Genomic DNA, 12923 nt, shown 5'->3' on the forward strand with positions numbered 1-12923 from the left:
CTTGTCACACCCGAGGTGGTCCCAATACTAGGTGCTGAGCAGAAGTCATCAAGAGAGGAGAAGGTTAGGGATGGGAGGCAGGATGGCTTCACAGGTCGTTGCGGGCTGGCAGACACTCCCGTTTCACTCATTGTCAGAATTACAAATGAAGGTGACGATGGCATGGCCCGGGTGCTAGCAATGGGACAGAGATTGGACCTGGAAGAATCCAGCAGCCCTTCTTCCCCCACTGTTTTAAAATATGCTGACACTTGTAAGATGGAAATCTCCGCCTGGACGCTTTGCTAATGTCCCCCTTTTTGCATAGAGCATTATATATGCATAATGTAGATGGCAAAGACGCCTTGCCAGCAGTTGGAAGAAAAGACATAATTCACCATGTCACCAGTGAATGATAATTCAACTAGTGTTAACAGTGGAGACCCTGATCAGGTCCTCTCAGTTGCAAGAGAGAGGGAGAGGGAGGGAGGAAGAGGGGGAGAGGAGACAGTGTATAAATTTGCCCTGAGAATTTGTAGCCTTGGTGTCATAGAATTGTAGAGCTCAGTTTCTTGTTACACTCAGATCCAGGGTGCCGACACCCAAAGGTCTGAAAGGTTTACTTGTGTCCTCAGCATAAGCCAATGGCTGCTGGATTGGTCCAAAGCGCCAGAATCTCTTTCCTGTGGTGGCTCCCTGGATCAGAGCATGTTTTGGTCCAGCCTCACAGTGGAGAGGGCTGACACTGATTTTGTGGACAACATGCAACCGCTCCATGTTTTGCTCAGTGCTTTACAGGCTGTGCAAGACAGGCGGAGGTATTTTGGGAGACAGTAACATCCAGAACCTTGGAGAGCGCCTGGGAAGGGGAGAGAGACTAAAACCACAGAGTAGAGCCCTTTTGCTCCACTCTGTAGGAGAACAATGACGACTGGCGGCAGGATAGGTTTGCAGGTGGAGGCCGCTGCCCTTTTCTTGAGAGTTGCCCCAGTGGGGTGGGTGGGAGTCATTTGCTTTTCCATTCTTTTTGTATTACAAGGAAAAGTGCATTTACAGCCAGGAGCAATGTGGGGCTCTCCACAGATGGCCGGGTGAGTGGCCCCACTTCCTGGAAATGACGCTTGTGTGCCATCACCTCCATCAGTGTCTTCAAGGAAATGGGCCCACCTGGCTGGCTGGCTGGCTGGCTGGGGGCAGACTTCTAGTGCGAGATTGTTTTGGAAGCGAGGGGACTCTTCTTAGGATAGTTCTCAACTAGCTCTCTCTGGGGCTCTCACGTCAGAGCATGGAGAGAGCAAAGCTGCTCCAGGATCCAGCATTCACACACACACACACACTCACTCTGCTGGAATCTGTAAGTTCTTGCACAGTGTTCCAGTGTCGCTTAGATAGAACTTGGACAGGAGGTAGCTTGTAGCACGTTTTTTTAAAAAAAACAGAAATAAATAAAAACATGACAAGGTATGATATTAAAGCATGATTAAAAGAAAAGTTCTCATTGAAAGCTCACATGCTTGGCCTCCCCCAGAATCTGGAGGATTCTGAGGTTTGTAGTCTGTGAAGTAAAATTTCCAGACTTTGCTATCAAGAGAGATTGTGTGTTCTTTCTCATAACTCAAGAGAAGTGCTCTTCCTAGCACCAAATGCAGCCGAATTCACTCCCAACACTAGCTTCAGGTTTGGGGGAGATGGAAGGGCAGCGTCAGTAGCAGCAGCGGTCTTCTAAAGGATGGCGAGGTGGGATAATGAGCCAAAGATAAATCCCCGTTAATGCTAATGGCAAGTTATCTGTGGTTAATTACCCCCCAAATGCCATATCTTCAATCATGTAAAGTGACTTTGTCAAGACCACAAGGAAAGACTCCACTTATCCTCTGATGGCGGACATTCGCTTAAACAGCCAAGAATTCAACACCAAGGAGCTGGACTGCACGGTGTTCTGTCTCATCCCGACCGCTCAGCTCTGGAAGGTCTTTGCCTGGCCAACAACATCCCCCGTCCCTTGACATTTGGGGACCAAAGGCTGAGAGCTGGGCAGGTCCCCGTGAAGTTGTATGGGACAACTCTCACCATGTCATAGGATGAGGTCCTTGTGATGCCAGTGGCGGGGCCACATCGGAAAGATCCAAGTGGGAAGCAAGGGTAACACACATCCAAATGAAAGAGGTCCAGGCCCAAAACACAGCCATGTTCATCTCTTGGTCATCAATCAGTGGAGCGATTTCCCTTGTTTTCTGTTCAAGCCACCGTGTTCTCCCATCCACACCCAAATTTGATTGGAGACATCAGGGGGACATCGGAGACCTTTGTTCATGAGCCGTTTGGAAAAGTGGCTTTTGTAGAGAATGGCTTTCTGGAGTTGTAGGAGGCGAGGAGAAATTTCCCCAAGTCATACCTTGGAGTGATGGAATTGGCAAGGATGTTTTTGTTGGCTCTGTGTGTATGTGTGTGTGTGTGAGTGAGAGAGAAAAAGAGAGACAGAGACAGAGAGAGAGAGAGAGAAAGCACCAGCCTGTCCTAGAAGATCCTTAGATGGTCTCACGATATTACGGTTGTTGTAGGTGAGATTCTGAGCCCTGGCTTTTTGCAGGGGATCTGATATCTTGTACTCTTTTTCAGCCATTCCAAGGTGACAGGAAGGTGACCTCTCACCTGGCTGGTGGCCGAGCAAGGTGGGACATGGTCTTCTTCCAACTGGACTTTGTCTTGCGAGTGGGAGAGTGGGGTGGGATAAAAGGAACAAGTGACAAAGGGCTCGGCTCCACCTGCCTGCATTTCCTCACCACCACCTCGCCCTCTAATTCTCACTTCCTCTCTCTCTTAGTTCATTCCAGTCCAGTTCACATTCTCCTTCCTCCCCACCCCAAGAAGCCCCCGAGCAAGTAACAGTCTTGAAAACACAGGCTGTTATTGCCGCATAAAACGCACATTTATAGCGCCGACATAAAAAATAATGCTTATAAAACGGATTTGAAAGATATATTTTATCTTTGGCGCATCTTTAAAATATATGGCAAAGAGGAAGCTTTACTTATTCATGGCTGTAAAAGGAGAGGAGAGAGGGAGAGGATGATGTTTGGTCTCCTGCTTGGGATGGTGGTGGTGGTGGTCGCTGGTGGTCCCTGACAAGCCACCAGTGGAACACATGATGCTGTATATGAGATGGAGCTGAGCGGGTCCGATCCTTCCTGGGCTTTTAGCAAAGGGATGAGACTGGAAGCAAGCAACACGTGGCCCAGTGGGTGTCTCTAGACTGCAACTCTGCAAGCTGTAGCCAGAATAATCACAGTGGTCCACCCCAGCTTAGACCACGTGTGGCAACTCCCTTTAGCCAAAAGTCAGAAGGTGAGGAAGGATGGGACTTGGGGTCACACACGTCTGGAGGACCCACATGTTTCCTCTTTCCTGCATCAGACAAATTCAGAGCAGTAAAATGGGAGGGGGTCCCAGGGGTCACCCCATCCAAGCTGTCCTTCAACTTTCTGCCCTGTTTATGTAGGAAATCGAGAGCTTGAGTGCCCCAGACAAATGGCCCTTCCATCTCTGCTGGAAAGCCTCCAGGGAAGAAGAGTCCAGCATTACCCACAGAGGACGACAGACCCACAGGTGAGATTTTGGTGTGAGCGTTTTGTGGAATGTCAAATTCTGACTGTAAGGTATTGCTTGAGCACCAGACAACATTGATGGGTTCACACTCAGGTTATTCACAATGCAGAAAGTTTTTGTTGGCTTTTGGGGGCAGGGGGCGGGGAACACACAAATGTTGGGATGGATTGGGACCATCTTGGGCTGTTCCTGTTTCCCGACTCTCTCTAAAATGGCATCCTGGAGCCCTTCAGAGGTGCTGGAACAGAGCTCTGACCATCCCAAGCTGTAGTTGCAAAGTTGGCAACCGTTCTGGGAAGGCGTCTCTTCCCTTCCCTGTTGAGGAGAGCCAATGGGCAGTGGAGTGGATGGAGCCCCTGTAGCCCCCGGGACTGATTTAACAGACCAGCACAGACCTTGCTGGGGGCTGCCCACCCATAACTTCTTTCATTCTTAGATTGAACTCCAGAATTGGCTTGGATGCTAGTTCCAGAAAGTCCAGGGGTTTTTTTCTAAAGGAGAGAGACCAGATTCTGAAAGAAACCAAGTTTCAGAACCAGATGAGATTTCCTCAAGAACACACACACACAGAGAGAGGAAAATAATAATAATAATAATAATAACAATGGGAGTAAAAATGTAGAAAGGAATTTGTGGAGTGTGGCATTCTGGGGTGACGAAATATTGGTACGTAATCGGGTTTCTGGTTGGAGAACACTGGATATGATGCTCGGGTCTGAGCTGCTCTCTGTCTACTCTATTTACCCCATATTGGGGACTTTTGGGGTTTCTGCTTAATCCCCTGCAAAGGACACGAAGGAAGGAAGGAAGGAAGGAAGGAAGGAAGGAGACTGCAGAGAGCAAAGGAGCCGGGCAGTCTGTTCCCTCTCTTTCTCTCTTTCCCCATTAATCTTGATTACAGGGCCCTGGTGCTGAAGTTAATTTTCTTGTAGATGCCTATCAGTCATGTTAGCTGGGAATCTCTCTCCAGCTAATGAGGAATTCATATTCCTTGCTGTTTTATTATGCCACTAATTACTGCCCAGGATTCTGGTGAATGGGCCTAGAAAGAAAATACCAGAGGGTGAAGGAGGTCACTTTTCCACCTTCAAAAAAACTGGGGATGTGTGGTGACATCTCACGGGGCTTCAGAGCTGCTCTGGATTACCCTGGTGATGTTATGCATGACCCAGAGTTTGGAAAAGTTCCTTTTTAATACAGTGGTTCCTTTCCGAGTCTATCATTCCATGGTTGTGTGTGTGGTTGGTTGGTCTTCCACCATGTTGAGAGCCCTGCTTTTTGCTCCTTGGCTTTGCTCTTCTTTTTCCTCTTCCTTCAGGGCCCTTGCAGTGACTGTGTTCATGGAAATAAGGTCTCCCACCTGACTTTTCCCCATAGGGCGGATCTGTGATGGCATTGCAAATATCTGGAGGCTGGCCTGAGAGAGCTTGTGGTTTTCTTTTGAGACAAGAGAGAGATGGGCCTTTGCACTTCGCTGCGTGTCGACCGTGGTGGCACCAAAGTTAAATAAAAACATGGTTTGAGGGCAGAGGAGGGAGGATTGTGGGGTGTTCAACCAAAAAACAAAACAAAACGAAACAACAACAAAACAAGTGGATACATTGGAGCTGGCCAGGATTTCTGGAAGTTACCATCCAAGAACATCTGAGGACCCACAGTTCGGAACCACTGAGATAAAAGATAAAGCAAGGCACCAATGTGCATAATCCAATGGGTTAGAACCAAGCTGTGGTCACCAAGCCCCAGAACCCTAACCCCTCCCAAATTTAGGACTCTGTTCTTCACCCGCAAACACTTCCGTTGACTGCTCCCTCTCAAGCTCCTTCCCCCTCTTTGTCACCCTCCTTCCCCCTTTTCCTTTCTTCCGCAACGTCCTCGGTGGCAGGACCTGAAGGGACCGAGCCGTCTACACAGCCACACTCTCGGCTTGTCCTCTCCACCCAGGTGGACTCTGTGCCCTGCCTGGTCAGGGAGAGCCCTGGGTGGGTTGATCTGCACGCCCAAGGTCAGGGGCTGGAGGCACCATGCCTGGGCTTCCCTCTGTAGAGCCTCTCGGCCTTAATCTGATTCTATTTATTTATTTACTTAAAATATTTCTATCCCACCTTTCTCCATTAAAGCGACCCCGGGTTCAAGCCTTTGCTTGAGAAGAGAAAGCCTTCTCTCTCTCTCTGTGTGTGTGTGTGTGTGTGTGTCTCTCTCTCTCTTTGTGTGTGTGTGTGTGTGTGTGTGTGTGTGTAAAAGAACCAGAAATCCATGGCAGAATGAATGTTTTGCCGACATACCCTGGTGTGCCTAGGTTGATGCGGTTCCTCAGCTCTTTGGGCGCCCGTCCGAGAAGGCTGCCAAGTCTGTTTTAAGTCAAACAAAGAAAAACTAACAAAATAATGGGAAAGTGGGAAATATCGGCAAGGCTTACTTTGTTATTAAATCTGAAAGAACTTTAGGAACCAAAAAATGTATTATGCATAACTCCCAGTACATAACACAGCAGCATCGTTTGGTATATTTATAAAATTTAAAAGTATAAACATCTCAGTTTTAGTCTAACAATAATTACATCTATATCCAATACGAGAGACAGAGAAGCTAGCAGCTGCACCTGAAGGTACTTAAGTACGTATATCTCTCTTTTTTTCCCCCTTTCAGTTGGGAAAAATAGTTCCCCCCCCCAAACCCCCAAAATAAAAGCCATCGGCACTGGAATAAACAGACAGCAGGTTTTTATTGTCTGAGTTTAGGAATGATATGGAGGATTCAGCATATTCAGTCAGAAAAACTCCACATTTTTAGCAAGGGGGGGTCCAAGAAAATTAATTACCGCTTAATATAATTATGGAATAGCTATGAATCTGGGGATTCAGCTGAACTTCAAACACTGAACTCTCAAAGAGCATGCAGTAATCGTAAAAAGTAAGGCTGTCATCCGATGCACATTCAGGCTGCAAAGCAGCTTCTTGGTTGTGTGTGTGTGTTTTTGTTGGTTTTAATTGTTGAATATAAGGAGCCGCTTTCCTCAGCCTGGTGCTTTCCTGCCTTTCTGGACTACAGACCCCATAGTATCAGTCCCAAAATTGGCAATCTGGAATTTCATGCCAGTCCAGAACATGCTCCCCTGAAGCCATGTCGATGTGCTCCCTGATAGGCATGGGGCTTGGTTTCTGGATTCAGGCCAGGGAAGGCCAGCACCTGTGCCTGAAACGGGTGTCCTTGAAGTGCCAACGGAGGCCATCCCTTTTGTGATGCTCCCTTCTGGGCTGTCTTGCATTGGCTGGGGGAGGGGTTGGACTAGATGACCCTGAAGGTCCCTTCCAGCTCTTCCAGTCCTGAGGTTCTCCTCTAGGGTCCCAAGAGGACTTCCTCTCCTTGCTCTCCACTCATCTTCTTTGTCCTGGACAGGAGGCTCCTTTCCACCTGGCATCCGGCTCACCCCAAACTAAGAAGACCAAGCAGAACCATTCGTGCAGACACCTCCTGCTCCTCCCCATGGGCAGGCCTTCCTTCCCTGACCCACCCCATCCGGCCTTCTTTCATGCCCTCATTCAGAACTCAAAAGTCCTGTCTAATCCTCTCTGGCAGGCTCCCACCTTGTCAAAGTCTATCCAGAAGCTGTCACAACCATTTCCCCAGTGGAAGGGTGGGTGGGTGGGGGGGAGAAACACAGACCCAAGGCAAATCCACTTTCAAACGATTTGGGAGAAGAAAGCAAACCAAATCCCTTCCCGTCTGCTCAGGAGTTGGCTTTGCAACTTTGGAGTTGAAAAGGCAAATAAATAAACAAACAAACATTAGACTTTGCCCCTTTTCTTTCTTCTTTTCTTTCTTTCTTTCTTGCATGCTTCCTTGCTTGTTTTCTTGCTTATTTCCATCATTCCTCTCTTTCTTTCTTCCATCATTCCTCTCTTTTTGTTTGTTTGTTTCTCTCTCTCTCTTTCTTTCTTTCCTTCCTTCATGCCTGCCTCCCTCCCTCCCTTTTTTGCAAAGAGAGCGATTCTGGTGTTTTCACTCCCAGGTGAAATATGTTCACATATTCTGGAGTAAGCCCTATTGAAATCTATAGCACTTACTTCTCCGTAAGCATGTAGCTCTCTTTCCCATGAGGTGTCTTCCAGATGGATTAGACTACAACACCCATCACACCCCCCACACCAATAGGTCTGTTCGAGAGGGGCTAGGCGCTCCACCCCTTGCTGCCAGTCATCTGAGGTCACCTCACTTCTGGGTGTAGGCCTCCCATCAACGTCTGACAATGATTTCCCTTGCAGTTTCCACCATCACTCAGCTAGCAACATAAATCTTGACCTGATTTGTCCTTTCTTGCTAAACAAGACAATGCCAGGAAAATTTTTCCTCCTTGCGATTTTATTCTATCTTTTGCTGACCTCAAGGAGGTTTTATACACTTCCAAGACTCCTTGTTAGGCATTTCTCTAAAATGTTCAGAAGAGAGAGAGTGTGTGTGTGTGTGTGAGAGAGAGAGCTTTTATTTCATCTTGTTGCTCGTTGACACTGGCAAAATAGTAGCTTCTGATGGGTTGTTTGTGTCTTTTACTATCAATCAAAGTGCTGTTTCTCCAAGCCAAACAGGCCGGTCTCATATAAAATTTCACCAGATCTCTTTTTAGGGACCCCACTCGAGCAGAGAATGCAGATGGATCCATGGCTATTATCAGCCCCCGAAATACAATCTGTACATAATCCAGAATAAGGGGTGACATATTTGTTGGGAAGGGTTCACACTGATGCTAATTTCCCTTTTACCGCAAAGGCCTTGTGGGGTTTAAAGAGGCCATTTTGAGAATTGGGACACCAGGCTAGAATGTGACTCAGAAAGCCACAATGGCTCTTTAGATGCTGAGGAACAACTATACCCATCTAGGGATGGAAAAGCAGTTCGTATTAAGCAAGACTTTTAATTAATTTATCTAATTTGTTATCTGCAATGCTGGGAGGGAAAAGCATACACAATTTTTTTTAGCATCTGCTCACTAGGATCAAACCACCAGTGTTAGGTTTGCCCCTGATTTTCTTTTTCAGAATATACTCAAGGAAATGTTCATGACTAAAAATGGAAACATAAAGAGAGAGAGGATGGATAAAATGTTCTGTCTGCAACGTATTAATCTGGCATGCAAGAAAAAAAAATATAGCACACATCACAGGGAAATATATGCAAAAATGGGTGAATTAGGAAGTATGTGTACCAAAATTGAGAAAAAAAGGTATTGCAATTTGATCAGAACTTGGCAGTGAGTCGTTACAGGTAACAGGGTTATCTGTAATTAGTTACTTTTGGGGCAACTTGTAATGCAACTAGTAGTTACAAAGGTACTGTGAGGTGTAAAGAGCAACACTCAGTTACTCAAAAACCTCAGAAACTTCTCCTGAAGTCCAAGGAAGTCGTAGGAGAGGGAGAGCATAGGCCTTAGATCCTTCCTCCTCATATCTTTCTCCGAGAGAGTGGCTTTAATAGCTTGTATATTTCTCTGTGTGTTTGAGAAAGAATATTTTTGTCCTTTCTTTGCTCTCTCTGTGTGTGTTTATAATGTATGTCATCAGCGCTTAAATAATGATCTAAAAAAGACTTGTTTATCAAGCAAATTCCCTCCCGAAATCATAAAAGCATTAATAACGTTGTGTGTTCCCAAGCAAGCTGGCACATTAGCATCCTTTTAAAGGACAGCGCGACTTTCTGAGGGCGGAAAAACCTCCCTTGCTTTTACGTCTTCACATTCTGAGTCAGTGCCTAACCCCAAGTGTGGGTCCTTCTCTCCTCCACCACCCTCCACTCCCCCCCCCCGCACACATCTCCCTTCTTCTCTGACCTGCTGGAGATTTTCCACCCCTCTCTTCTCCTCCTCTTCCTGCCACAAGACCTTTTTGGCAAATGAACTTGTGAGCCACGGAGAAAAAAAATGGAGAGCATTGGGTAGGAAAGCAAGCAGTGCCGAGGCCCTCAGAGGGCGGGCTGGGGGTGGAAGAGAGAACGCTCTTGTTTTCCCTTTCTTTCAAGAGCCACTGCTCTTAGACCAGCTGTTAAGAAGACCCATCACACCCTGGCCAGATTAAAAAGCTGGTTGGAGGGAGGGGGGCTGCTAAGCCCCCTGGAGATGGCCCCTCCAAGTCTTCCTCCCCAGTATTGGCCTGCTGTGCCTGATGGGAGTTGGAGTCTGGCAACATTGGGAGGGGGAGGGCGCACCTATCTTCTCCACCTAAGAGGCGAGGGAAATGGCATGTCAGATAATAACTCCCACTTCCCCATCCATGGGATTTCCCAAAGTCTAGCTCTTACCCTCCCATCCTTGATTCTGAACTCTCCCCTCTGCCACACCCAGGACAGCCTCTAATAGGTGATCCTTGGCCCCCAGGAATGGAAAGCCTTGGGCATACAGATTATTCAGTGCACAGCCAAGTATGAAAGGATTGTCTTGGTTATTCAGGGACAATGGATGCTGCCTGCTCCTTTCTCTCCGCCTCCAGGATTTTCCTGCCCCTTCTGAGCTTAGCTGCAGTTCTCAGCTAAGCGAGATTTTTTTTCCTGGCAACAATCTATTTTTATAACTACCTCTGTACTATGAAGTCTTTTGGGGTGACTTGGCCTTGAATGGGTAATTAGGAGCCATTAACTTTACAAAAGATCTGTGCTGGGTGGAGCGGAAAATGGCCAAGACCATTTTTGCCCCATGCCCTTACGCAGCTCAATGCTGTAAGTCTGCATTTTTTGGAATCCCAGGGGACAGTCGTGATGAATGCCCAAACTTTATTAACTGCTGCTGCTCTCCACCGATTGCTCACCTTGTGACCTCATTTTATGTTCCCATCACCATTTCTGCTCCTGGAGGGTCTGCCATTGTGGAAAAGGTCTTGAGCTGACCAAGCAGGCAACCCGTCTCTCTTGCTTCTGCGGGCGACTCTTGGCATGGGAGTTGCGTGTGCCAAGGGGAGCCCCTTCTCTCAAAAATCCCCTTCTATGTCTAGACTTTGTCTTTCCTAGATCACTTTTTCATTTGCAAAAGTTTTATATTCATTCATTCATTCATTCCACCCACCCTGCTTTCTCTTCAAGAAGAATCCGCTTCAGGGCAATGCCTGTGCTGGGGGGCACAGACAAAGCAACTTCCCTGCGTTGTAGCCCAAGTCTTTCCTTACCATTCTGCTCTCCTCCCTTCCCAGAGGCAGAAAATAGCTCCACACGCAGCCAAGCTGGGCAAAGATGGAATAGGTGGATTTTTCAGTACCTGCCAATTTGCAAAACCGGTGCCCCGGGACACTGGAGACAATTCTTAGACAGAGCTGGGTAATTTTGATTACTGCTAATAATGTTTAAAAAAAAAAAAAAGACTCAGCAGGCACAAAACAGTGTGAGGGAACAACCCACTGTAACACAGAGAGGAAAACAGTTCCTTCTGCCAGCTTCGGAGGGGAGGGGGCTGATGTCTTCAGTTTATTTGTGCCCCACCCCTATTTTAAAGTACATTTCCATGATCTCCTTCCCTCAAGGACTCCGCCTCGGCGGGCATCCTTTTCTCAGAGCAAGGACGGGGGAATGTAGGTCCTTCCAGATGCTGTGCCTCCCACCTACCAGGAGAGTAGAGCCGGTGGAGTAGCAGCTGGACCGCCCGTGGAGCCTCAGAAGAGGCTCGCCCTTGACTGGGAAGGAAATAGAGGCTCCTCATGGCTCAAGGCCTGCCAGCTCTTGCTGGGGTGACCCACCAAGACACTTTCAACACAGGGCGACCCTATGAAGGAGTGACTGGTCATTTACAGCCCTTCTCAGGTCTTGCAAGCCCAAGGTCTGTGCTGTCGGTTGTTAAGGCAGCCCCATCTCATGTTTAGCCTTCCTCTTTTCCTGCTGCCTTCCGCTCTTCCTGGTATCTTTCCCAGTGAGTCCTCGTTCTTCGTCCAAAGTACAATTTAGTTATTTTTGCTCCTACAAAAACCTTAGGACTGATTGGATTTGGCAGCTACTGATTGGTTTTTCTGATAGGCCGTGAGATCAGAAAAGCTACCCTCCAGTTCCATGTTCTGAATGAATCCAACCGTCTTCCCAGGGTCAGCTTTCTTCACTGTCCATATACAGTAACTGGAACTACCATAGTTTCAGCTACTTGGCCTTGGTCTCCTTGCTGCCCTTCTGAATCTCAGTCTTCTTCCAACATCTTGGCTACAGTTTGCACTTGGATCAGGGAGGAAATGCAGAAAATCTTGAACAATTCCAGTGTATTCATGGTTAGCATTGGACTTAACACAATTCTTCTGCAGTCCTGATTGTGACAAACCCAGACCTACTGGGATCTGCCACACGTTAACTAAGCTGCCACCAACCATTCCCTATAAGAAGTCACACAGACCAGGGATGGATTTTCAACAAATAAAAGAATAAGGTTTATTTAAAACAACACACAGGGAAAATAAAATGATCAGGTGAATAAGATATAGTAACGTGGCTTAGTCTCATTCATACATGCACCCAGTTTGGTTCACACAGAACACTTAACTTGAAGCACAGACCCTGAACCTATCAGTTCTGGCTAACCATACAGACACCTGAACCTATCAGGTTGGTACTGACTGACACACAGTAGTACCCTGTCTGACACACAGACTCCCACACCAGCTTCTTCTTCCCAGCTGCTGCTTCTTCTCCCAGCTCTCCACACACGCTCCACATATATATACAGTACAGCCCCTCCTCCTGATGTCCCGCCTTCCACTCCCCATAGGATGGAACTTTCCCTCCAAACCCATGACAGACAGGTAACATCAGTGCTGTATGTAACACTGATTTCTCTCTTCTTAACATTAAGCTGCAATTCTGCTCTCTTTTTTGCTTCTTCCTGTCACCTTCCTCTGAATTCATTTCAAGTCATGGCTTCCTTCTGCCAGCATAGGCTGGGTACACCCCCTTTAGGAATGCTGCACCCATGTCCCATCATTTTTTCGCCATCAGTTCATAGAATCTTTGACCATTGGTCATGCTAGCTGGGGTGGGTGGGCAAAGCCTGAAAGGCACGGGAGTGGACGGATCAAGGATGGCTCGAAAGCTACTCTTGCATCCTTGGCTTCTTCACTGAGTCAGATCTTTTGTTTGTAAAATCTGAAGCTCAGAACATTGACTTGATCTCTGGCTACACGTATTTTAGGTCATCTGACTGGCACAGTTAATCTCTGCCATATCCAGAGTTTGGGAGGCTGTTGTTCAGACTACAAATCCAATGCCTGTCGGGGATTCTGAGAATCATAGTCCAAAAAAGTAAAGGGCCAAACCTCTGGCCATGTCCTCTACCCGTCTGGGGTCTCACACATTCCTTCCAGCATGTCTTGGGTAACCTCCTTCTT

General features: G+C 47.3%; 1 protein-coding gene across 1 annotated transcript in view; it reads left to right on the forward strand.

Annotated features, from left to right (window-relative positions):
* Positions 1-3164: 3164 nt before the first annotated feature.
* IGSF21 (immunoglobin superfamily member 21) overlaps positions 3165-12923 on the forward strand; it is a 123461-nt gene continuing 113702 nt past the window's right edge. The window contains exon 1 of the mRNA XM_078378958.1: positions 3165-3585. The gene's annotated coding sequence lies outside the window, so the exon portion shown is untranslated. The remainder of the gene's footprint in view (positions 3586-12923) is intronic.

Source organism: Pogona vitticeps, chromosome 7 (genome assembly GCF_051106095.1).
Source record: "Pogona vitticeps strain Pit_001003342236 chromosome 7, PviZW2.1, whole genome shotgun sequence".
Taxonomy (NCBI): domain Eukaryota; kingdom Metazoa; phylum Chordata; class Lepidosauria; order Squamata; family Agamidae; genus Pogona; species Pogona vitticeps.